The sequence below is a fragment of the Numida meleagris genome, chromosome 1 (assembly GCF_002078875.1).
Source record: "Numida meleagris isolate 19003 breed g44 Domestic line chromosome 1, NumMel1.0, whole genome shotgun sequence".
Lineage (NCBI taxonomy): Eukaryota > Metazoa > Chordata > Aves > Galliformes > Numididae > Numida > Numida meleagris.
The window spans coordinates 164,941,363-164,967,827 of NC_034409.1; the positions used below are offsets into that span (position 1 = coordinate 164,941,363).

Sequence of the window (26,465 nt, forward strand, 5' to 3'; positions counted from 1 at the left end):
AAGTCACGTTCAATTTCAACCCTGAATACAACTTTGTTATTGAGAACCACAGAGTGGAGGCAAGAAAAATGACAATATCTTCCTCTGCAGAGGACAACCAGGAGTAACTGAAGGCACATAAACACTGCTTGGTCCAGCCACCTCTTAACTATTGTGACTGTTCTTTCTCTCCAAGAATGAACTCAGCATTAGGATAAACCTACTTTAGCAGTTCTCATTTCATTTTGCTTCTGCGGCTGCTAGACTTGCTCCTCAGGTGCCTGCAGAACACTTTGTCATATGGCCATTCCATGGGACTCCTTGCAGACATGACTGATAGCATTACAAAGGTGGCTTTTTCCCTTGCATGGATGCTTAGAGCCATTCTCTGAATGTTTCTCATATTCAGTGAGCCACCATGCATTCATGTAAGTGCTGTTTATTTTAGGTTTGGGGTTTTAGTTCTGCATTTCCCTTTTATCCATTGAACACTGAACTAGTGAATTTAAATCTCTTTAAAAGGGCAATACACAGAGGCTTATATCTCACCCTATAGTGCCCATTTTATGTTATGCTGACAGTGATGTTACCACAAAAGAAAGTTTCTGATCAAGTGTTAGGTCTTCATTTTCCTTGCATTCACAATTTAACTGGGCACTGCTCTTTGCCTTCTCTGGTAACGAACTGATTCCTCTTGAATGAAGCAATGTTGAAGAGCCCCTGAAACAGCAAAACCATTGACTTCAGTGCTCACCACAGCTATATTTCAGTGATGACAGGGGTGTCAAAGCATCTCATCTTCACGATTACCAAATTCAATGTTCTGCTTCCCATTCAATATTCAGTTCCATCTGGCAGCCATTTGACATTGAAGAACCAAAAGAAATAGATTTTCTGCATGATTTCAAGATGACCACCGTCTAGCTACTCTTAGAACTCTTACACTTTTGATACAGAAGAATTGCTTGATTACACTGTTGTTTGACCAAGTCACACTATTCCCTTTATTCTTGGGCAATATGAGCTGAAAAAATATTACTTTTATCCGTTCCATTTTATTTCTAGTAGACAGTACCAAACGGAATCGACTTTGTTATTAAGGAAAAGGTAAACCTAGATGCAAGCTTAGCAATCTCATTTTATATAAAGCTGCACTGTCAGATGTGCTGCTGCTCCCAGTCTCTAACAGCTGAGGCCCAATCTGACTGCACAGTGCTCCATCCGCTTCCTTCTCACCACTGTCCATGGCGAGCAGATTACACTAAGCAGCTACTGCGTTCTTTCATTATCAGTGAGACTTCTCTTTCCCAAGAGACTTTATGCAGTTACATAATCTCTCTTAATACCTCCCAAGAAGCATAAGAAGAAATTCCAATTTTTCAGCCTTTTACTTTAAAAAAAGGTTGATAGTTTCCTTCCCATACAGAAATTGCAGCCACCTCATATTATGCAAAGAAAACAATATGAACTACCCATTACCTATGTTCTGCAAAATTATACGTAAGTTCAACAAATGCAACATGGAAAATAAAACTGCAAAACTCAGCTAATGACACACATACTGCAGCTGGTTTCACATGTTTTCTGTAATAGTATTAACCTTGTTTACAGAACTGGCAAGCAACTGGATAGCTAAGTAGATTGGCAACAGTACACCCAGCCTTTCACCTGCAGTGTGTCAGCTCAAGTTGAGCCCAGCTCCCTCTAGGAACTGAAAACATGTGCTCCCTCACAGGCTGTCAGTGAAATAAAATGGTAATTGCTATCTGCTTCATACAAAATTGGAGATTACACCGCAGAAGAGGAGTCATCAGCATAAACAGCATTTCCTCTCAATGTTAAGATATGAATAACCTTGAACCAAAAACTGACCAAGGGCCCTTTCATTTGTTAAAACGATATTCAGTTGAGAGATGCTCATTTTAGGCAAACTAATGGAAAGGCAACAGAAAGAGGATTTTAAATCAAACTTATTTTCCAGGTCCTTTATGTCTTCAGTTCTCATACGCAGCAGCCTGCCAAGAACACCTCTGCTTACACTCCACCTGAAGACTGTGGAAGCCAGATGCACACACGCAGAGGAGGCAGGAGGATGTGTGAATAGAGCACCCTTTTACAGCCAGTGAACCCACAGAGAGTGCTTGCTCACGTCCAGCTGCCTGCCATCCTTATCTGCCAACAGAGGACCATAAAGGTACACTTTTTTGATGCATCTATAACCATACTACCAGGGCTGTGATCTCATAGGATTTCACTGCAAAGCAAGGGTCACACCTCCAAAGAAAACTCTCAATAAACTAAGTGGCTCACTTAGTGTTGAAGCAATGCCAGCATCCATCATAAGTCATCAGAAGAGATTAAGCCATGGATCTTTGCCACCAAACCATAAGCCTCTACTGCTGCAGAATGTGAGGGAAGTGCTTGCATCACTTAGTAGCAATAGCAAGCTCTTACTCTACATGCACAGGAGCTACTAAATTAGGATATTACACAGCAACATTCTAGGAAGCAATCTGCTGCTTTCAGATGAAACAAACTTATTTGTCATTGCTGAAAGTCCTCTTGACTCTTCTTACAAGGGCACAGGCATCAGCGCCTCTTCAAAGAGTGTGCTCTCACTCTGGTTATTGCATTCTACCTCCCTACGTTCACCCCATGCCTTTATCAGCTACTTCCATTTCATTTCTTCTTTGCTTCTCTGTCAAAATGCTTGCTAACAGGTATGATTGAGTCTAAACAGAGTTGTAAAAAACAGCGTTAAACCCTCACTATATTCTACCCCTGACGCAGCTGTTATGTATTGAAACTTCTTTTACACTGTGTGTAGGGCACAAACCCCTTTGAAGTCTACATAAATCAAACATGTCATACCAAAATGGTTGTGTGTTATTCACTCTGGCCACAGAGGAACTCTTCTTCATCATGTGTTGATGAGATCTACCAAAGCTCACATCCTAAACACTAGCACTATGTTAAATGTACTTGTGTAAGAACCACCATCATTCTAAAGCCTCATGTAAAATAACTCCAAAAATAAAGATCTATTAACAGAAAAGAAATTGAAGTTAAGACAGTTGTTGATCTACCTTCTTTGTGCAAAGAAAATAGGCAGAATAATAATCTTGCACTTACATGGCATTTTTCATCCTAAAGGATTCCATCCAACAAGCTTGATCTTAAACACAGTTACAAGGAAGAGCACTATTAACATACATACACAACACTAAGTAAGCCAATCTATCTAGTTCCGCTATCATCAACTACCTAGCTTTATCCACTCGATTGCATGGGTTCTATTCATCTACCATAAAATAATTAGTCATTCATCAGAAACTGCCCCTCTAACATCAGTAATGCATGGGCAACAACTGCAGTGCTAATCCTTCTATTCTGCCCAACTGTTTCCCAGTTTCACTCAACCTCCTCTCAGACCTCCATCACCACCAACCAAACCCCGGATACAAAGTCCAGCAAGGGCTGAATCTGGCTTCCATGTCAAAGTGTTTTTAAGTAGTCACATGGGGCATACTGGGAGTACGTTGTCTACAGAGCAATTTTTTTCCGCATATTATGCTGCACACAGGAAATCTAGAGAAAACCTAAGCCTGGATTCTACACCCTTAACACATCCCTACCCCACACATAAGGTGCTTAAACCAAACGTCAGTCTCGCCAACCAGCTCTAGCCCAGATCAGCTTTCATTTGAGTATGGTACTCATGCAAAATTCCTGATTTAGTCATTACCAAGCGTGGAAGGCTTACTCCAAATCACCTGGCTTTAACTTATTATTACCAAAATAGGCCTTGGTTAATCAATCAGCTGCCAGGTATCCAAAACTATGGCAGAAGGAAATCTACCTTTTCCTCCGCCATTTGTACAGCTTTTGGAAAATGTCACCTGGACTTGCACCACACACAGACCATCCAAATCACAGCAGACACACCATGAGAGACCATGATGCAGGTAGAGGCAGGGGAGTGGTGGGAGAAGGACAGATGATTAGCAGGTAGTACTTCTTCATCATTACCTGACGGCAATAAGATTAATTATATGATCAAATAAAATTCTGCAGAAGCTGTCACCTCTGTGCACTATGCACCTCCCTGGGATGCCCATCATTTTCAAAAGGGAAAAAAAGAAGAATTTAAAAAACAGCCATTTACTAGAAAATCTACTGTAGCTTATCCTTGAATATCCATCATCCCAGCATCAGCTCAACCTGAGCCCATATGATGACCCTGTTCTGAGTCATGCATTTATAAAAACATAAAACCCAACTGTCTTGGCACTGAAAATTGCTTTGCCGAAGTACAAACGCTTCAGCTTGAGAAAAATTAAGTCAAGGATGGCTGGCCCAAGATCTGACCTAGTTTCTCTTGTAACCTTCAGCTCAAACTGGAACAAAACAGAGACACGAAAAAGTGCTGTTAGATCTTGTACTCTGATACCTTGAAGATGCAGAATTGCTTCCTCCAGTCTGTTTGTTAACCAGTTGCCTATGAAAGTGACTTGCCTTTAAAACTCTGATTTTAAACATCTGAAGAGGGTGCTCTCACTACACCTGGTCTAATATGGGCTCTAATACATTTTCTTAATGTGAAGTTTTTGCCCGAAATTCATCTTCAGCTTTTACTTCCTTTATTGTGTGAAGAGGTTGGTGAGACACTGGAACACATTGCCTAGATAAGTTGTAGATGCTCCATCATTTAAAGTATTCACAGCCGGGCTGGATGGGACTTTGAGCAACCTAATCTAATGGAAAATGTCTTTGCCAATGGCAGGGAGGTGGGATTAGATGACCAAACCATTCTATGATTCTGTTATCCAATGTAATGTACTGAAAAACTAGATTTCTTTGAAATTTTTGAAATGTATTACAGTCAGTGTCACTTACCAGTCTCTCTATATTGAGTGCCAGGCTAAATATGTAACTATTTCTGAATATTTCCCATCAAGTTGGTTTCTCCAGACACCTGAGTATTTTGTTGCTCTTCTTTGAGATCCACCAAATTTGTCAATAACTTTCTGTTGATGTGATACTCAGTTTTCAGCTGTGTTCGTGGAAGATTGGTGCAAAAAAGATTCCTTTTGGTTGTCAACTCAACCATAAACTGTGCTGTTCTTTAAACAAGTCACGCTGCAAAACCATGTATTACTTCCTGCTGGGTCTTAATTCTAGATTACTTCCAGCAATGCTGTTATCCATCAGTAAATTCCCAATTTGAAACCTCCTGCCTCGTGAACTTGCCTTTTTCCAAATTTTGTTCCCTTTGCTCTACTATCCTGTAACAATTCTACTTAAGTTCTGTTTACTCCGAAACAAAGACATTAGTTCCAAAGGTTATAGGTTTTGTTTGAGGCCCTTATTCAACAAAGCATTTAATTACATGCCTAACTTTAACCACATGCTTACATCCAATTGATCTCAGCAAGCAGAGAGGAGCTTAAGCATATGTTAAAAAAAAAAAAGAAAAGAAAAGAAAAAAAAGAAAAGTAAAGCATGCAAGTCAATGTTTTGCCGAAAGTGTCTGTATTCACATGGATTATTTATTTTCCATATTTGGCAAGAATTGACAACTCACTGCTTTCACGTTACGGGACTGAAAAATGAAGCTTCAGCAGAACCCAAACTGATATAATGTTTTTTCTCTTTTCTTAGAAGAAGGAAAGGAAATAAATACTTTGGTAAATATCCAGCAGAACAACAACCATTAAGACTGTAAGATTTAGACATGCAGTCAGTAACTCTATGTTCTTGTTGCTGCGGTACCGTCTGAAAAAAATAAATAAGTAAATAAAAGCCCCGTGAAATAATTTTAAAAGGACTACAGCACATGCATCTCGGTAAGATGAGCAGCATGTTCCCTGCTAGCTCATTAGCCACTGCCATCATTGCATAGTTAAGTGGAGGAAACAAAACTGTCAATTTCGTAATTTATTTCTACCCAAAGCTTCTAAACAGAATGGACTTAACTCATTGTTCCAAGACAGAATTTAGGAGGGAGAAGTAGCAAGAAGGCACAAAGGCACTACCCCTTGGTTTCAGTCATGGGTTGACTACTTCCACCAGCCTCCAACCTACGTGACAGCAGATGTCAAATTTTATATTTATCACTAGCAACAAATGCAGTTGGCATAACAGGAATTTCATGAAGAGCATGTAAAATGACTTCCAAATGTCTTCCATTGTTTATATGCAAACTACTTCACGAGCTCTCTCTCTCCATCATTGTTTTGTTTTGCTCTGTTTGTACTTTTTGTTTTCTTTGCCTTCCCTCGTTCTGCTGCTTGGTCAATGCAAGCGGAAGCTATGTGGGATGGCAGGAGGCAGTGTACCGAGTTCAGTCATCTGCGGAGCACCTAACTGAGATTCTAGGTTTGGAAGGAGTGCCATAAGAGAAAGAAACACCACAGAATAAAATTGGAAAATGATTACTTCCTCTCCAACCATAAAAGCTTCCAAAATTCAATTAATGTGTTCTCAACTAAACTGTCAACACATGCTATGGCACTAAAGAATTTTGATTCCAAACGTCTGTAAGAAAGTAGCTGCTCGTTGATATTTGTCAGAATTACAGTATCCTCTGACCACTGCATTTCAACCGCTTTTATTGAAGGAGCATTTCAAAGAATCATTTAACCGTTTCTTTTGGAAGAGACCCTTAAAGGTCACCTTTAGGTTCGTTCTGCCTGATACCTAAGACTTGTAGGTAAAACTGCTGACAGCTTCATGCCACTTTCAACCACAGAATCACAGAATGGTTTGGGATGGAAGGGACCTTTAAGATCATCTGGTTCCAACCCCCCTGCTATAAAGGAAGTGCAGGAGGCAGAGGTGCAAGAACTCCCCTGCACCGCTGTACAGTTGCTCACCTTCTCTCCCTGCCGCAGCCTCCCCAGCACTAACACCTGCTGGACAGGCGAAACCTGACAGGCAGCAAGTACAGATGCAGGGTTACATCCACCGCCTGCACTAATGGATTTTTTCGGATAGATGGCAGTGCACAAAGTGCATCTGAGATTGGTCCAGGGTCGAGATTCCATTTCAGCGCTCAGAGACTAACCAAGGGAATTACCGCATTATCAAAAGCACTTTAAGAAAGATCGCGGCTTAGAACCCATTCCTGCTGCACTGTGATAGCTCCAGCTCTTTTAAGGGGTGAACTGGGTGCCAAGAGCGTAGAAGTGGCAGAGCAGCACTTGGGATTTTAGTTCCCATTCCTGCGGGTGGCAAAGAATTTTATTTTAATACATTCTAACAAGTGCAGTTTTAAAACACAAAGCTAAAAGACAATCAACCAAAGTCCAAGACACTGCATACTGGGCACAGCAGAGGATAAAACTGATTTTCGAGGACCTATAATCACATGGATTTAGAAATATTCCAGCAATAAAAAGGGTATTTCAAATTACTCATACTGGCAGACAAACCCACAGCTACCACATATTTTGCACCCTCCTCACTCTAACAGTCACCGCTACCAAGCCAAGAAAGCTGAGTGACATTTTAACCATGTAACTGCATGTCCCCTGGCAAGTCCCCTTCTCACAAAAGGGGAATCTCAACAAAGCAGCTGAAACAAATCAGACAAATCTGATGGCACGGTTGGTAGCCCTGTGCCTACTTCAGGGTGCCGACATCCACCTCTCGTGATGTGGAAGCATCCACCACCGTTTTGTTTTCTGTTCACAGTAGGGGGTTGCTAGGAAACAAAATACTATTGTCTGATTTCATGATCTATTGCCTGCTTTGCCTGGCAATAGTGTCTTCTAAATCTATTACCGGTTTATTTTACATAGGACAGAGATTAAGACTAGTATTAAAACACACGCACACAGGGAGAGGAACAATAAAAATGCCTCAAAATTCCAGGAAAAGAAGGTAAATATTCCAGATCAAGGAAGACGAACTATCCTGAGGAGAAATGAACTCGGGCAGCCCAGTGGTATTTATATACATACACTCTCCCACGTGCATCACTGCTCCCTGACCGTACCTATAGTTCTGTGGACTTGCCACGGACTCTCCGGCTTCTAAGGACACAAAGCGTTCCCTTCCTACTCGAGAGCTACAGTGAGCTGCAAGTTCTGTACATACCACACGCTGCAGAACACCCGGTGCCACCGTGCACGCACACGGGAAGGAGGGAGGCACTGTGTCCAGAATTCAGCTGGGGGCTGTTCTGGTGCCTTCATTTCTTTATTTCATTGCTTTTGCACATGCAGACAAGGTGAAGAGTCTGAGATGAGTCCTTTCTCTCCTCTTAACCCCCTCCCCAGTCCCCCCGACTTCGTTTGGCTGTAACATCAATAAATAAATAAGAGCATCAGGAATAAAAAGATCTAGAACTGAAAGCCATGATCACCAATTTCACATATTCTTACAGTGAGACATCTTTGTGAAGCTAGAGAATGAAATATTTCTAGGACCAAACCAATGTGAGTGCCTATGAAGGCATCCCCACAGCACGAGTGCGACCTCAGCACCAAAACCACAACAATCGTACTTAAAGGGATGAAAGGGCTTCTGTACAATGTGTTATGGGAAAAGGTTTGAAATAAAAACTGCAGAGTACTTCTACTCTTGTATGCATATCTACAGTGTTGCACCATGCACAACATGTACTATTTCAAAGTCCTTTCAACTTATTTATTAACATCTATGAATTTTATCATTCCCTTTTAAATTTCATGGAAAAAAAAAATAATAACGAAGGAGGTGCACTGCAAAAGGCATCAAAGCTTTTGACATTTTAGAGCAGAACTTCCAGTGAGGGGTGGAAGAAAGTAATAACGCAGCAAATCCACAGTCCACTGGAAGGATGAGGGAGCTCCTTGCTTCCCTGCCCTGGATTTACCCGGACCGCAGCCTTCTTCTCCGGCACCAGCCTTCCAAAAACCACATTTAGAATTAAAGAGAACAGCGTGAGGCAGCTTTTTCCATACCAGACAACAGCCAGCCACCTCTCCGAGCAGTTCCAAGGAACGAGAGACGGACTCGACCCGCAGTCGACCCCGCTCCGGGCCGGGTGGGATACAGCTCTCCCACCAGCGAGCTTCTGCGGCAGCCGCTCCCGCTGCCGGCGGTCCCCGTCCTTCCCCGGCGGGATGCTGTCACCTCCCGGCTGCGACAGCTTCACTGTCTTAGAGCACTCGCTCAGCAACCGGAGAGAAAGAGGAGGCGAACGACGGGACAGCAAACCCCTGACAGCCACCCAGCTGCAGGGACTGCCCTACCGAGGCTGGGGACCCACGCAGCCGGATGGGGGGTAGGGGGGAGTTAGGGTTAGGGCGTACAGCCTCCGCTGCGCGGGGAGTGCTGCCCCAATGTGGGGGGCTGCCCCGGGATCCCCCTCCCCGGCGGGACTCCCGTCCTCCGTTCCGCTGCAGCGGCGGCAGCCGCAATTAAAAATAAATAAATAAACCGAATAATAATAAATAAATAAATAAATAAATAAATAACCCGCTAGCGGAGAAGAGGGGGGAAAAAAAAAAAAAACACCAACAAACCACAACACAAAAACAACACCCTACGACAGACGGACCCCGAACAACAACAACACAAGCCGGGAGCCCAGGAGAGCAAACTTTCTGACTCCTCGGGGAGGGAGGGAGGGAGGGAGCGCGGTGCCCGGCAGCGCTGCGGGGGCGCGGCGGGCACGGGCGGGGGCGGCGCACAGCCCCGCGGCGCCGGGAGCGGAGCGGAACCGGGCGCCTCCAGCGGGGCCGGGGCAGCGCGGCTCTCCCCCGGCTCCCACCGCCCTCCTCTCCCCATCCCCGCGCCGTACCTACCGCTGCCGGTGCGCGGCCGCGGAGCAGCGGAGCCGCCGCCGCCGCCGCCGCCGCCTCCTCCTCCTCCTCCTTCTCCTTCTCCTCCTCCCCGGGCCGGGGCCGACGGCGCTGCGGCGGGCGGAGGACGCCCCGCGGCGGTGGGGAGCGCGGGGACGGCAGACGCGGGGTGCCGAGAGGCGGCGGCCGCCGCTGCACACAGACGCGCGCACACACACACACACAGCGCGAGGTCTCCGTGTGTGCGTGTGTGCCGGGGAGGGATGCTGCAAGGGAGCGAGGGAAAATTCTCCCCTCCTAGCAAAGCCGCCGACAAATGGCAAAGCAGGTGTGCAGGGGAGGAGAGGCTCCCGGAGGAGCAGCAGGAGGAGGAGGAGGAGGAGGAAAAAGAAGGAGTGGGCGGTGAGGAGGGCGGAGAGCACCAGAGCACGGCGGCAGGGAGAGGTCCCCGCAGGTCCCTGCGGGACCGGGGGCAGGTGCCCAGCCTGGCAAGGAGCCGGCTGCGGGCTTCCCGGAGGGCTCTGCTCCAGTCCGCTGTGCTCCCAGAGCTGAGGGCTGCCTCTTTTCCATGGGATTGGGGTTTTTGCCGAGATCCTCCTGCCAGGGGGTCTCGCGTGTTCCGTCAGCAAGGCTCCCAGTCGGCTGAGGTTCCAAACCAGTATGCCACAGGGAGAACCCTTGCTAGAGGGCTGCTTTTGTGTCCCAGGCAGGTGACACCCGAGCCGTTGCTTTATGCAGCGTGGCTGAAGTGCATGGCCTCTCCTTCCCATGCGCCTTCCCCACTACACGTCCCAGGAAAGGATGCTGTGCCCAGAGGGTCTGGCAGCAGCTGCCCCAAAGCCAAGCAGTGCTGCTGGAGGTGCCCGACGCCTCACTCGGTTTTGAGGCTGAACCTCATGCCCAGCAGGTGTTTGCCAGTCTGAACTCTGCTGTTCGAATGGGAGAAGCCTGTTCTTCTCCTGGCCAGAATCACCATGCAGGGCTGCTGCAAGCGGCCCCATTCTGCTGTGGAGGTGGCCATGATTTAGTGCTGGAGAAAGCCATCGTATGCCTATTTATAAAGAGTTTCAGTGCACTTCTGTGTGCCGATCAGTTGGTACATGAAAAGTGGCTGTGGCTGAAGGGTGGAAACTAACATCAGGTATTAAATATTGCACACAGCAGTGATGAATTCTAGTAGCAGGAAGAAAATCTGATAGAAAATTCTCCAGCCTCTGTTTTTGTGGTGGTTTTTTTGTTGTTTTTTTTTTTTGTTTTTTTGTTTTTGTTTTTTTTTCCACAGTACTTTGTGCATCAATGTGGCACTCTGCTGCATCCACAGGTACTGGGCTAATGATGTGTGCTCACCAGCCCATCACTCTGGGTTTACCAGCAAACACCCTTATGCAACAGCAGCAATTTCCACACCACTGCCTCCATCTGATTGAAGCAAGGCTGGCGTTCTTCGCCTCCGTGTGCAGCTTTTCCCCCCTGGCTGGCAGGGTTAGTGTCACAGCTTCACTTTGAGAAGTGACGACAAACAGCACTGACACAAATTACACCAAGTGACACAAGGACATACATGTAGAGGGCAAAACGCAAAAATTAATGTGCTGCTTTAGGTAAATGTTAACTACCTCTGCTGAGGAGCAGGAGCCACTCCTTGCCCAGTGGCGCAGATGTAGAGCTCACGTTTCTTCATGGGTTTTGCTTTGCTTTTCAGTCATGGTACAGACAGCCATACAAAGAAAAAATTGCTAGGGGCATCTCTGTCCCACGTAGCCCTGATGAAAGTAAGACATACTTATAACTTGGGCATCCTCTTCTGTGCTATTTACAGGGAAACACCTCTATTCTGTCTTTTAAAGTACAGGCCCTTGGCCCACTCGTTCCTAAGCTGTCACATACTTTTAAAAAGCATACATGGGAAAGTTCATGCACAGCTCATACTTCAACTTTAGCATAAATTGGTTTCTGAAATCAGGAGCTGGTTCATATATCACATCACCTTCACTCTTCAAACGTATTTCTTAACTTTGTTGTCTTTATCTGTATTGAATTTGCTTCTTCATCTCTTTCTGACATGGAATGTGGCTGACTCGACCCCAAAGATGTTATGGCCTAATTTTTTAATAACTGAAGGATTTACTATGTTTTTGTTTTTGTTTTTTTTAATTTAAAGAAGGCTCACTTTAGCTGTCTCATAAGCATGCGTTATAACCGAAGAATTCAATAGGAGCTGCCCAGACATATCTGAGCACACAATTAGGTCCTCTGGACCTTCTAAAGCTTCAAAAATAGTCATGTGTAATTCCTTCTTCCGTGGATCTTGCAAGCTTTAAGAGAATTTTTGAAAGCTGTAAATTCCTATTTATCCACTAAGAGGCTCACAGGCAATCTTCCTCTAATGGAAATAGAACTGTAAAGCTGGAGTATTAATATACACAATATGATCCATTACGCAGGGATGGAGCCGCATGAGCCAATGGGCAGGCAGCGATACTGTGTGTTGGAGAGGCAGTGCCGAACAAGCTCATGCTGCTTTTGGTATCTGATTTATATTAGCACTCTAAAGAAAGAATAAAAAAAAATAGAAAAAACAACGTTTGACCTTTGAATCCCTCGTCTGCATTGGCTGGCAGCTGTTGTTGGCCAATGGGAGCACACAGTTTGCTCCCAATACGAGGCAGCTATTCTTCAACAACTGTGCTGTTAATATGCAAATCTCAGTACTCCGTCTCCTGTAATCTCCCTCCTTTGATTGGCTTCTGTGATGGAAAAATTCAGGTTATTAGTGAGCAGACAAAATACGCTCTTCAGGTTCCCCCTTAAGATGAAGCATTATAAAGCCTTGAGAACTTACGTGCTAGAGACAAACAACAACAAAGCGAGACAAAAAGGAGCAGAGAAAATGGGATTAGAAACATGATAAAAGGGGGAGTTGCACATTTTAAAATTCTGCTGACTCCCTTTCTTCCTTCTAGCTTTCTCTTGGGAGTTTTGCCAGTTACGATAGATGGGCCATTTCTGATCATTTCTTTTTCAGCCTTTCCCTTTTACAGATGAGGGTGCGCTTGAGTTCACAGCAATGGACTTTAATTTCCACTGAGAACATTATTTCTGTACTGGAAGACATTCACGTGTCTGACTTCGTGGGTCAGCTTTGCTGATCGGCCCACAGAACACAAGGAATAAATCTATCATTATGTATCGATATGCATCAAGAAGGTGGGTAAAGCAATTGAACAGGAAACAATCTACAGTTCAGCTCTTTAAAATCCATTGCAAAAGCCAACCACTGACACATTCCCCACAACCATCCAGACTTGGCCAACCACTGAACTTGGAAGGAACTTTTCTACAAGACAAGGAGCCAATAGGAGCGCTCATGCCAACAAAACTGTCAAGATCAGCATTTCATTTTCCATTGGAGCCCAGTATGATGCACACAAATAAGATGTGTTCTCTGTTATGTTGTATAAAAATTGAATAGGTCTATCAACTCTAGTTGTGTAAATTTTGAGAATTTTCATAGAGATGAATTGGTTTGGGGGCCTCAGGTTGCACCTGAGGAGTTTCAGATTGGATATTAGGAAAGATGTTTTCTCCAAAAGAGTGGTGATGCATTGACACAGGCTGCCCAGGGAGATGGTGGAGTCACTGTTTGTGGAGGTGTTCAAGAACCATGTAGATGTGGCACTGACAGGCATGGTCAGTGGGCATGGTGGGGATGGGTTGATGGTTGGGCTAGGTGATCTTAGAGATCTTTTCCAGCCTTAGTGATTCTATGTTTCTTTGATCTTCAGGAGTGACCTGCAGCCACACTGTTTCCCAACCTTTGCTTTTATTTTGTAGATTTTCCTTCATTCTTGCAGTTCACCTTTCCTGACACATAGCACCTGAGAAGCTGCATTGTCTTAATTCCTGAATGGATGCAGCCAGCTCTGCTGATTCCTTCTCTGAAGTGGCAGATGAGATCAGCCTAATAATTTCTTACCTCTATGTATCTGCGCAGAAATCGTGGTCCAAGTGAAATCAAAATAAATTTTTGCCATTGATTTTGTAACAGCCATGATTTTACTTCTCAGGATTGGCAGCAAAATATTTCTGGAGGGCTGGACACTGATTCCAATTTCCACACAAAATGAAGAAGGCCAGCTACTGTTAGCACACAATGACCGATCTTTCCCTTTTCTCAGGCTTTTTGCCAAGGGGGAAGGATGAGGGGCTTGGCTCCCATGCAACTTTTGATTAATTTGCTACAAAAACAGGAATTGTAAGAAAAGATAGACATGGCACAGAGCTGCTTTCCTTTTTTGTCTCACACATTTCAGATGCTGAGATAATGGGAACAGGATAACGGGAATAGGCTGAGCAGAAATACAAGCAGGTATCTGAAACTAAAGGTTAGAAGGAAGAGATTTTGACAAAAGCAAAGGTCAAACAATAAGATCCACACAAATTAATAGCACTTCAGCTACTACAGAGGATCTTTAATATTTCAGTTTCAGTAAAAAGGCCTGAAAAATGCATAATGAGATCCATTTATTGATTTTTTTCCCAAGAAATATGAATATTTCTTTCCAATGTATATCAGATTCTCATTTAATAAATAATAACAAAGATAGTTAATAATTAACTCAATTGTGTTCTTCCTAGTATTGCTCCAGGGGAACAACAGAAAAGGTCCACATGCTTCAGCAGCCAGAGCTACAAACACACCCAACCGGATAGCTGTCGCAGCCATTGAGCCAGCGCGGCGCTAACTCTCCTTTAAGCTTCCTCAAATCATCAAGCTTTAGAAACCATGTAACCTAATTGGATTGCTACAGACCTGACAGCTCCCCATGTTCTATACACGAGCGGATTGTGGTGCTCCTGTATGACTGCATGCATAAGCTACTGCTGTCAGTTCTGAGAAGTGTTTGGCACAGCCACCAGCCCTGCAGCTTGTCTTGCATCTTCCAATCACCATTATATAGCAAAAACAACAGTGTTCCTCCTTGATCTGAAAGGTTTAATTGGGGGAAATTTCAAACAAGCATGTGCCTGAGCCAGAAGACCTCACCTCCCCTCCTCAGCCCTGCAGGTAATTGTCCTCCACATGCCCAGCTCCTCTGAAAATCCACCTAATTGAGGTGGGCGCATCAAAAGAATTGGTGTTACTGGGATGAGGAAATCTGCTGAGGCCTTTATAATCCCAAAGGAGAAAATATGACGACAATTTACAAGGCAGTGCTTGCTGAATGCGAATGGAGAGACAGTGCGGATAACACAAGCTGACTGGCAGCTTGACAAAATCTAAAATGCACTTTCAGTTTTCACCTTAATGAAGCAAAAGTTAACAGTATCTGTAAGTTGTGGCACACATAGGTGCCAAATTGTCATCAAAACCTGTGAGAACTAGATCCATCTCTGACATCTGAGTCAGTGCACATCTCCCTGGCTCAGAGGTTCTTTGAAGAACATTGCTGTTCTGACCATTATGTTGTCTCTTTTCTGCTGATCTCCTATATGCCCATTGCACTTCACTACTATCATGCTCATTTTGTAACACAGGTTTTCCTTCATTCATTAGGTACCCAAAGCAGGAGTAATCTTTGTTCTTAACACTTACATTCCATTTTTTTAAATTACTGTTGTCATTATTTTTGGAGGGAGCAGGGGATAAAGCACTGAAAGCACAAAGTTGTTCAACCTTTCTCTCATAAACATCAATAAATGCTGAGTTCAGCTGTTAGTTAGATCTTTTTGTATGCAACTGTCTGGTTTTTCAGCAACACCATGTGAATTTTCAGAACAGCCACAAGCACATATTCTGAAAGAACCCGTTCCATTAGGCTTAATGAGTTTTGCATTTGTTTTGTGGGGAGTAGGGGGCTACCTTTTTCTTAAATAGTTGGAACCAGTAGCTACTCAGAAAATGACGTGCACAAATGACATTTCCAAGCACTCTACTCTGAGGGCAATATCGCCATTGTTTCAACTGCTCCTCTTCTTTTTGCCTTAGATCGTCCTTGTGCAGGCTTATCAGACAGGCTGGTAAAGGAACATTTTCACCAAGATATACCACTTTAAAAGTCAAAGACTTAGTCTTACCTAATGTGCTGTTGAAGATCTTCCAGAGGAAGGCTGGAAAACCCTTCCACTGTTCTTTGACATAACCTCATCACTATGCAAAGTTTCCACAACCTATTGACTACCTATACAGTCCATCCAAACAGGCTGCAAACTTTTATGAAGTTAGATCAATCCTCACCCCCCAACACTGCAAGTAGGTGTTGTAAACAGCCTAGAGAGAGAAGAGATCCTGATTTGTTTGTAGTCATTAAAACACAGCCACATCTGGGTGGCTCTTTAATGATACAGCAGTGCTATATAACATGATGATCAGGAATGGAAAATAAAGGCTAATATATTCAGCTGGAACTACAACTGAAATGTACATAGGCAGAATATAATTACCTGACCTGGCATCGTGCCAGGACACTGGGGTTAACATTATTACTCTTACAATACTCCTATTTATGGGCAATATGGAAAAAAAGGAACAACAGAATTTTTTAATTGAAACAGTGTGAACCCAGCTACAGTAGGTTGCAGTCCAATTAAAATTGACAGACCAGTGAAGCAGATACACGTAGCAGGCAGATAAGTATAGAAAATTCAAGTTCTCCTCTTTTTCTTTGTCTTCGCTTGGTTTATTTTCTGCTGGATTTTTCATTTAATTTTCTTAATCTTTTGATGCCAGGAAACTATCACTGACTGGAAACACTTAGTAGCTTTTTAGCAGACAGTTTTCATAACTTAAAATAAAGATGGAAAAATATATCCTGTTAAATGGTTCAGCATTGCATTTCTTTCCTTTTCTACAGCGTACAGTATTAAAATTACATTGGCTGTGCAGCAGGAGATTAGAAAGAGCTGCTGCTTTTAACCTTTAATAGTAAATGATGCTGAAGTCACTAATCTGTCTTTGAAGCACGCAGGGTTCATAGGCTACCAACTGGATACATGTAGCTAACTGGGAAGAGAGCAGGTTGATCCCCTACAAAAAAAAAGTAGCAAAGGTTAACTCCCGTAAAGCAAAACTACTTTATTTTTTTTATTTATTTTCTTCTTCTGGGAAAAAAACAAATAAATGCTTGAAATGGCATAAAATATATTACACTGTTTACTCCCAATTCTGCAGTCTTTGCTTGCATGAGTATCTATTTCTCTGACAAGCAGAACCATACAAGCACCCACTGAGGTCAATGTGCTTCCTGGGGAATTAATATTCCCTATCTACGGAGGTGTTGTGAGGTGTACTTCGTTAGTGTTCTGAAGCACTCTGAGAGCCCTAGATAACAGCTGCTATATGTTGTAAGAAAACAGATCTTTTAATTGTAACAGAAGAGCTACACCATGTTTGTAATTGACCGCTGCCTGAATCTTTCCTGAAGTTACTGGGTTTGGAGATACGCCTCAAAGCAAATCTGTTATTTAATAGAATAGAGAAAGTAAATAAGCAACGGGATATTTTTAAGAGCAAAACAGAAGAAAGCTCCCCAGGGCTGTATCCCACTGACCTCTAGTTCCATTATTTTTTCTAAAATGTTCTTCCATTTAAGGCACTGCCACTGAATTCTTCCCAGGAAGCCCGGAGAAAGGATATAAAGTGAGGTCTCTACTAAGCTTGTAAGTAACATCTCTAAAAATGGAGGGTTGATTTATCTTTCACTGGCAACCAGGTTTAAGGGGGAAAAACCCTCTAGGCTTTGGTTATGAATCTTCTATAATATAATAAATGGTGCCATCTACTGGCTCTTTTTTTGCTTTTCATCAGTGTCAGGGTTTGATTATACAGTACAGCTACTGCAAGCAGCTTAAAAACACCAAAGAAATCAAGCTAAAATCACTGTAGCTAGCATCCTTCCTGACGATGGATCTTGGAATGATTTACAGGGGTTTCCGTAAAGCAAACAAGTCCAAACTGAAATAAGAGAAGTAGGAGAAAGAAAAATGACAAGATGTAAGCAAGGGAGAAAAGGCAGCATTCCAGCAGACATCTGAAACTGGATGAAGGGTCAATACTGAAGACAGATTCAGCTGAGATTGAGCTAAACTGAACCAGATGTGGGCATCCCATAGGATAAACTAGTGACGAGGCTCCTCAGAGAGGAGAGGAGAGCCTCTCCAATCCCTCCCAGTTAATTTTCTTTGGAAAAAGAACAGCCTATTGTGCTGTTTTTTTTCCATTCCTCCCACTTCAATTTCTGCTCTTAAACAAAGAAGGAAATGTAACCCTGACAGAAGAACTATACAGATAGATATAGAAGTTATGGGTCTATTTCTTTCTCAGAGCTCAGCATTTTTGCTGATTTACATCAGGAATGAGAACTGACTCTCTGAATTATGCCTTAGAAAGATACATGAACAGTGCCATGTTTTAAACAGGAAAAGGATCAGTGTAAATTAGATCCAAGGCCAGTTTGGATGGGGTTTTGAGCAACCTGGCCTAGTGGGAATTGTCCCTGCTTGTGGCAGTGGGGTTGGAACTGGATGGGCTTATAGATCCCTTCCAAACCATACTATGCTTCTATGATTCAATAATTCTATGATTCTGTGATTCTGGTCTTAGTTAAACTAAGCAATCTTGGCTCCACTTACAGGGAAACTAGTGTCAATGAGTAAGGGAACAGGTACAGAATATGCTTTTTGTTATTGTTGCTTTTAATTTTTCTGGATAATTTGCTTGAAAAAGCAAAATCAGCTGTAGAGCTATTTCAGTCCTGTTTCCTAAGATAAAGAGACTAGTGCAATTACAGCATCTGGCAAAGGGGAAGCAGGATCAAAAATACACAATTTTATCAAGTGCTTCATGAAAAGCATGGCTGTTAGTGAGTGCTCCTTTGGAGGAGGAAGCAAAAGGGGAAGCTCTTTTCAGGCATCAGACAACCTCACCAGATGCAAACGCATAGGAAGGCATTTTCCTTCAGTTCAGTTCCTCATAAAACTCTTGTTTGTCATGATAGTCTTCACCTGCTAAGAAATAGATTAGCAGAACCGGTAGGATGTGCAGATTATCAGGACTTTTATTGCTACAAGTAAAATCTGCATCTGAGCAAGTTACAGCTTTCAGGACTTCATCTCCTTGCAATGAAGACCATGCTTATCTGTGCCTAATGGAGATCTTCTAGATTTTGAAAGTACAAGAGTTCATGTAAAGTGTGCCTTGACACAGATGCAAATTTCTCCATGCCTGAATAAGAAATGCAAAGAGTCTGCTGCTCTCACAACATAGCCCATCTCCACCCCTGGACCCTAAGTTAAGATTTTTGGTATAGCCCTCAGGAGTTTGAGTTCCATGTACTGAAGAATTTCAGACAGTACAACTCCACTCGGAGTTGTTCTGGAAAAAGCTGGGTGCTCTGGAGTTGCTGTGGAAAGCTCTTCATGCATCCTTTAAAATGAGCTTCTGCAAAGTAAAATCACTACTGCCTTGAGGGAATAAATTCTGTTTTTATACTGCTACATATTTTTCACAAAGATTAGTTCAGAATTGATCCCACAGGTAGAACCTATATTCCCCAGATCCCTATATTTTTCATTCAGCTTTACCATCCTTATCCCCAGTGAAATGGCCTTTAGCCCTTTCCAACTTGAAGATCCTTTAGGCTAATTAACAACAGATCTGCGTTCCTCACCAGCCTTTAATAGATCCCTCAGAAGTAATCCATGGACCTCCAAGAACCTTTGTAACACATGTTGAAAACCTTACTGCCACACCTGCAAACAGAACGTTCGAAAGGGTGCAACTGAAGGCCACAAGAAGGTTATCTCATTAAAAATAAGATGTGCTTTGTGATTAGCATGCAGATCCAGAAAACACTCTGTTTCCATGTTAATAGGAGATGAGTCTGTGTGCAAATATTTTCTTCTTGTCTGATTTAGTTTATCCAGTAGTTAATGGGCTGGTATCGCAAACATGAAGTTCTACAGATGTAGTATCCTGATAGATAAAAGGTCGAGACTTTCAACAGACTCCCTTCAGATTCCTCATCAGACTCAGTTTTAAACTTCATGATTTTAACCTAATAAAGATGATATTCAGAGCATTGGTTCCTTCCACCAGGCAAGGTGGTTTCTGTCATAGAAAGGATGTGAAAAAGTAAAAGCTCTGTTCTTGGCATGAACTCCACAGTCTGACTCATATGCACCTCAACCAGCCTGTGATGATCTCTTGAACAGCATTAAGCGTTAAGAGAAGAGGCCTAGCCTTGCTAAGAAAGGTGCCGACAAGACCTCCGTTCTTCACCTCCTGTAAGAAGTTCTCAGGACAACATCTGGCATTGGAGAAGCAGGCTGCAGCTGCTGTGCATAAAATCCAAGGCTTCCAGTTCCATTCTTGGCTTCAGGAACAGTCAGGAAGCAAGCATGAGCCTAGGCAGCAGATGGGGACATTGCTAATTGGTCTGTTTTGGTGCTAGGCCATCCGCTGACAGACACCTCACACTTCTCTCTGAGCAGTGATTTGCCATGTCAAAGAGCTGCAGATATGGAAATTATAGTGAAGAAAATGAAAACAACAATCACTTCAGTGCAGACAATCATTTGTCCTCAACTGTGCCAAACTAATTTCTTTGCAGAGCTTTGTGAGGCAGCTTGGACTTGGTAGGTAGACTCTTTGCAGACTAAAAGATGCATGCAAGTGATTAATCCATCTTAAAGTGTCAAGTAGCAAACTTGAGTGCCATCGCTTCTGATGCATTTTTACCTCTGTCACAGAAGGAAAGCAGAATGGCCTACAGTCTGTGGGAAGGAGACACTGGAGGAGAAATGAATGAGAGCCGTAGTTCATATGCAAGGGATCAGAACTCAGTAAGAGTTGTATGAGTGACAAAAGTTTTATTGAAAAACTACGAATCATGATCAGAAGTGGGAATAAAAGACTGTAGCTGCAACTAGAAGGGAATTGAGGAACACACTGGAACCAGTGAAAAAGTTTGAGAACTGTTCCATTAAGCTGTCCCAGTTTAAATAGTGGCATCAGATTACAATATTTATGATATGTAAAAGTGCCACTTTCACATTTACTTCCCTGGAGATAATTGGTTACAAATCTTAGTATTTTGGGGGTAACAGTTGTGGCTTTGTCTTCTGCAGAGTTCTTGCCATATTTTACATGCTCTGGGATATTAAATGACAGATTATACTGCTCTGAAGGAGGAACTCTATCAGAGATTCTGTCTGCTTTTCATTTTTAGCACAGTTGCTAAGTTCTCCGTGTGTTCAAGGGTAATTTTTTTTAATTAAAATGAAAGGAAGTTAAACTACTATACTCGTAACAGATCAACCATTTACAACACAGCAAAATAAACAAGACATGTTTGAATGGAAGGAGCGTAAACTATCTTTTTCAGCCACCACAAGCACCAGTGCCTGTGAAGCTGTCCATATGGATCTGTTTAATTACCTCACCTGGAAAAACGTCACCATCTAGAGGGCCAAGTTCCATTACTTCATCATTGGTAGAGCTGTATATTTCTATACATGGGAGATGACAGTGAGAAATGCTGGAAGAACCATTAGCAGGGTATCTCAGTACAAAAGGTAATTTAAAATTTAAAAGCAACTATTTTGCCTGGGCTTTTCTGAATGGTACCACCTTTATTCCTGACAAACATATAGAATAACACCTGCTCGCTGTAGTATTTTTGATAGTAAGTAACCAGATAGAGGTAGCCGGATACACACCTGACAACTGAAGCAAGCAGAAGATTCAATACAGCAAATGTTATAAACACCCAGGACCAGCCTGTGATGCTATTACTAATATGGTGCCATTGCACATATTCCTCACTGTCATCTGCTAGAATGGCACTGTAATAAGGTAATATTTGAGGTAAAGGCTCACATCTTCCACCTAAGATCAACCTAATGAGCATCATCTTAGATTGATCCAGAATTCTGCACAGGATACGAGCAATAACATAATGAGCTGCAGAGTCCTGTGATGGCATAGCTTTTAGAAATGTAGTGCATCCAAAGAACTGTCTTGTTTTACATTCTCCAGATCACTGGCTAAAATAGTCTCTTTGTGGGCCTCTATTTAGCCAAGAGGAAACTTCACACCCTTCTCAACAGCTCATCCAATTTGCACCAACAATGCAATTTCTAAGCCCTGAACACGTTAACAATCTCAACAGAGTTTAGCTATTTATTGTTTGCATATTTACGCCTCCATTATAGACAGTGGAAAGAGACAAGCACCTCCGTGTGGTTTCAGTTACCAAAAATAAGTGGCTAAGGTATTTTGAATGAAAATAGTGGTCTTATTTAAACTAGAAACTCAGATTTTACATAGATAAAATAAGTGAGTTCCATCAGTGCTCTATTTTAACTGGAAGAATCTGGTTTGATTTCATTAAGTCCAGCTGAAGGTGAATGTGTTGGTTCCCTCTATTGCGCAAAGAAAAGAACAAGTCATATCCCCAGGGTGATTGATGCTACCTGGGACAGTCATCAGTATTAGCATGTACATGCCCTGTGTTTTTTTTTTTCTCAGTCCAAGAAGCTTAGATGATTATCTTGCATCACCTAATGTTTCAGTGGCTAAATGTTGGACAAGTTCCAACACAACCAACTAGAGCAGTCAACAGGGACATCACTGTGGGTCAGTTCTGCTTTCCTAGAGAGATTCATTTCACCAAAACCTTGAGGAGAATATTCATCACCTTTTTAAGGTACTTGATTTTTGCACAGAAAATCTAGCCTACTAGTTTACGTGTTTGGCACGGTCAAGATTAGGCACAAAGAATCACACACAGCTTCAGCAAGCTCCTCTGCAAGTGGTCTTCTGCCTTGCTGTGCAACCCACTGCTAAATGTCTCTGCCATTCTGGTTAGGAGGACTGATCAGCGAAATACACCATCCAAGCGCAGGCTGTAGAGGGAGATGGTTTCCAGGCAAATTACTAGGAACCCCATCACTGAAAAACTGCATCAGTATGTCTACTAAGTAATATCATTCGCAGTTGGTGTTTATTAGGCACATCTGCAAAAGTAAAAGAATTAGTGGCCATGAAACAGACCATTCACTTTCATGATCATTAAATCCCATTGAAAAAGTACTCCCACTTGGCTGTTGATTCAAACTAATTGTTAGGTTAAGCAAACATGCCCTGAACTCTACCCTAAAGATGACCGTAATATATGAATGAGAAACAAAATGAAGAGGGTGAGCATTTCACATGCCATTTGGATTCAATAGACAAAATTTCCCTTTTGTTATCCCTAGTAAGTACGCCTCATTTTCTATTCAGAAGAGAAAAAAAAATCTCAACAGGATTTCCAATCAAACATTTCATCAGAATTCTCTGCTTTTGTATTGCAGATTTCTGAACTTCTAATTTTAGTATACTAGCACATGTTTTCTGTTAACAGATCTTCTCTTTCTCATTTATACTTGACCTATTAAACATCATTAATTAAAGTTGTTAGCATCACAATATGTCTGCTCTTCATACGTTCTATTGCTTCTATAAACAATGTTGCAATGCTGTTTTTCTTATCTGCTGCTCTTTTATGTTTTTATGACAGATTTTTTGTTGTCTGTTTTCCAATGTACATGATTTTCCACTCTTATGTATCAAAACCAAACATTATTATACTAAATGGTATAAAAAAATAAAGCATATACTGATGAAAGTTCAAAATTCTCTTTTAACAACAAAAAAATATTAGCACTCTTGATGGTCTAGCAAGCATAGTTAAGGATGTCTCTGATGGTAATAACCTAAAAAGTAGTCAAAATTCCCTGTGCCATCAGCTAGTAATATAATGTAACACCAAGGGGAAAAAAAAAGGTAAGCGTTGAGGGAAAAAATCAAATATCACAAAGCCTCTCAAATGGAAAGAAAGGCATTTGTAACTGCCCAAGCAACACGAAGGGAAAGTAAGTTTGATGCAATTTTAAAAGTGACAACTAACTACCTACAGCTGTAATTGCTAGCATATGGTCCTTTTCTTTTTTTCCCAACTCCATGCTCATTGAAGTGAGTGGAGTTAAACTAGGTAGAATCTGCAGTAAATAAGCAACTGGTCTACTGGTTTCTACTTTTCACTACCACCACCTCCTCCCCCCAAAAACAAAACAAAGAAGAAACAAAACAAGATTTGAAATGGCTCATTACTATACTTCTGAAAATGCTTCTTTTTGGGTATAATTCTTAAGAATCAAAGCATTCAAAACCACCTAAACATTGTGATTGCTACTGTAAAAACTGCAGTGTGTTCTGATGATTGTAATGAGTTACTTTCAATGCCATACTTTGATCCCTCTTTGAGTAGTGAGGTGCTTCTTTCTTGTTTTGTGAGCACTAATTGCTGCAGAGCTGTGATAAATGATTGTTTCACCGGTTTTCTTGAGCAGCAAGATGGATAATTGAATGATTACAAAGGAGTAGTTCATTAAAATGGATATGGCTATAGAAATGAGATTTTCCATCAGTTCGGTGAGGAGTTTTGTACAGGTATGCAAGCAATCTGCTGAGAAAAAATTTTCTTCCTACCTAGATCAAATCTTTTGTGTACACGGCTTCTCTCAGAGGTAGGACAGGACGTGACAACAATTGCACTGGACTGACTTTCTTCTCCACATGCTAATTTAAGAATTCTTAGTCCTGGAATTATTCAAAGTCCTGCTATACAACTCCTCTGTTATTACAGGTAACTCACTGGAACTCAAATTCTGTTCCCTGGCTGTAAGAAGAGATCTCAAGTGTGTTAGAAGTGTAGGAACTACAGAACACCACTGAAGGGCAGAATACCATAATTTAAATGAGAAAACTCTTTTCCACTTTGGATTTTCAAGCAATTTCTTCTCTAGAGTAGAAGATAGCAACATGTTGCATCCATGGCTGAATATACTTAAGATATTAGGTCACCCAGTGAAGGAGCAGCTGCACTGTTGACATGCAAGAGGATCTAGGTGCCACCTCTGTAACCACCATACTTATTACAATTAAAAAGGCTGACAGTCTTTGCGTCCCCTTAGGAAGGGCTGGATGTGCCATGAGGGCAAGATAGTTCCATGGGAAACTGAACATGTAAATTAAGCAGATCTCACAACTTGGTTTGAAAATGAATTAAACCAAAAAGATATATTTTTAGATTCTACTAATGCTTGTGAGATTAGCAACAGGATTAATATTCTAGATCTTTTGCACATACATCTGTAGTATGTGATAACAGGCATTGACAGTGACAATAGGCTGTGATTCCTCAGTGGTTGGAGCAACGTGAGATTGTCTCTGGCTCTGGAGGGTTTTTCAGACTCAGGAATCTTGGGTTCCAGTATGGGGTCCATAGTACAAAATAAATAAAGGCTTGTTTACTCTTTCCCAATTTCTTTTGCTTCCACTCATGGCAGCCTGTGTTTAATTAATTACAGAATCACACAGAATCACAGAATCTTAAGAGTTGGAAGGGACCTCTGGAGATCATCTAGCCCAACCCCCTATATTCCTTCCAAATGGCCACACCTTTTTTCAACATTCTATACATTTTCTTCTTCTACGAGTTTTTCCGTGAGCTCCTTACTCATATTCCTAATTTAATCCTCATTTTCAGGGACCAGTCAGAATATTTCTGTTCCTTAGGTACTAATTTTTAAAGTCTAGGTAAAGAAGAAGAGACTAGAAATTCTCACTGATGTAAGTAATATTGTCAGCTGGTGAGATGGATGGTTCACGTGACTGGAATGCTGAAGATCTTTAATTAAAATTTACTTGAGAGAAGAGGTGAAAGTAGTGAATGATGTAGTGGTAGTACTACAAAGACACACTTAGCTGGCCTGAATATCCTAATAATTCAGAAAATAATTACCAATGTGCTAAAACACAAAAGACAAGAAAAGAATACTGCAGAGTGGGAAGGAGAGAGCCTTTATAAACCATGAAACATATCAAAATTACTTACGACTTGTCTGAGGCAGGAGCCAGGATGCGGGGAAGAAATTGTCTTGCCATGGGAGAATTCAATTTCAGAAATGTAGCATGGAGGTCACACAACTTATTAAAGTTTCTAAAATTATTCCTTGTGATCCTTTAACACCGAAAGTATTACTGCTCTCAATACAGCGTAACTCAATTATGGGTCTCACTGCAATGGGTAGAGCTGTATTAATTCCTCACCTGGAGTCGGTGAGGAATAACTAGAGACGATAGATGGGATATATGCCATGTAATTTTAATCATCTACCAGGAGTGTAGAACTAGTTGCCCTGGACACCTTCTGCAGAGGGAAACAGGCAGGGCTGGAAGGCAAGTCATGGCAGCTTAGAGCCCTAGGGTATTTAATCTCATCTCGTATTAGTTATCCAAAGGTTAGGTTTCTTCCCATCCAAATTCCTTTCTGTCAATGCAAAGGGCAAGGCACCACCAGAATGTGAGTTATTACATTTTAATAGGTGTCTAAAATGGGCAAGGTAAATCCCGTGTACAATAATTGATGCTGCAAAATGGCTAAATTCCCATGGTTGATGAAAATTGTGAGTGAAGCTGTCTGGAGAAGAGTAGATAGAAAAAAAGCAAATGAAAAAAAATGGGAGGTCTAAAACAGAAACTAGAACAGCACTTAAAAAGCAAAGAATACTCTACCAAGAAGGTGGAAATCTTTAGCTAAAAGCCTGCTTTGGTTCACTGGCAAATGGAAATAGGTGTTAGAACCAGCT

At 42.1% G+C, this 26,465-nt stretch overlaps 1 protein-coding gene across 3 annotated transcripts in view; it reads right to left on the reverse strand.

Annotated features, from left to right (window-relative positions):
• The window catches only part of ENOX1 (ecto-NOX disulfide-thiol exchanger 1), a 370,285-nt gene extending 360,205 nt beyond the window's left edge, over positions 1–10,080 (reverse strand). The window contains exon 1 of one of the 3 annotated variants that reach the window (XM_021375265.1): positions 9,774–10,080. The gene's annotated coding sequence lies outside the window, so the exon portion shown is untranslated. The remainder of the gene's footprint in view (positions 1–9,773) is intronic. The other 2 variants (XM_021375256.1, XM_021375246.1) reach the window with 2 other exon arrangements.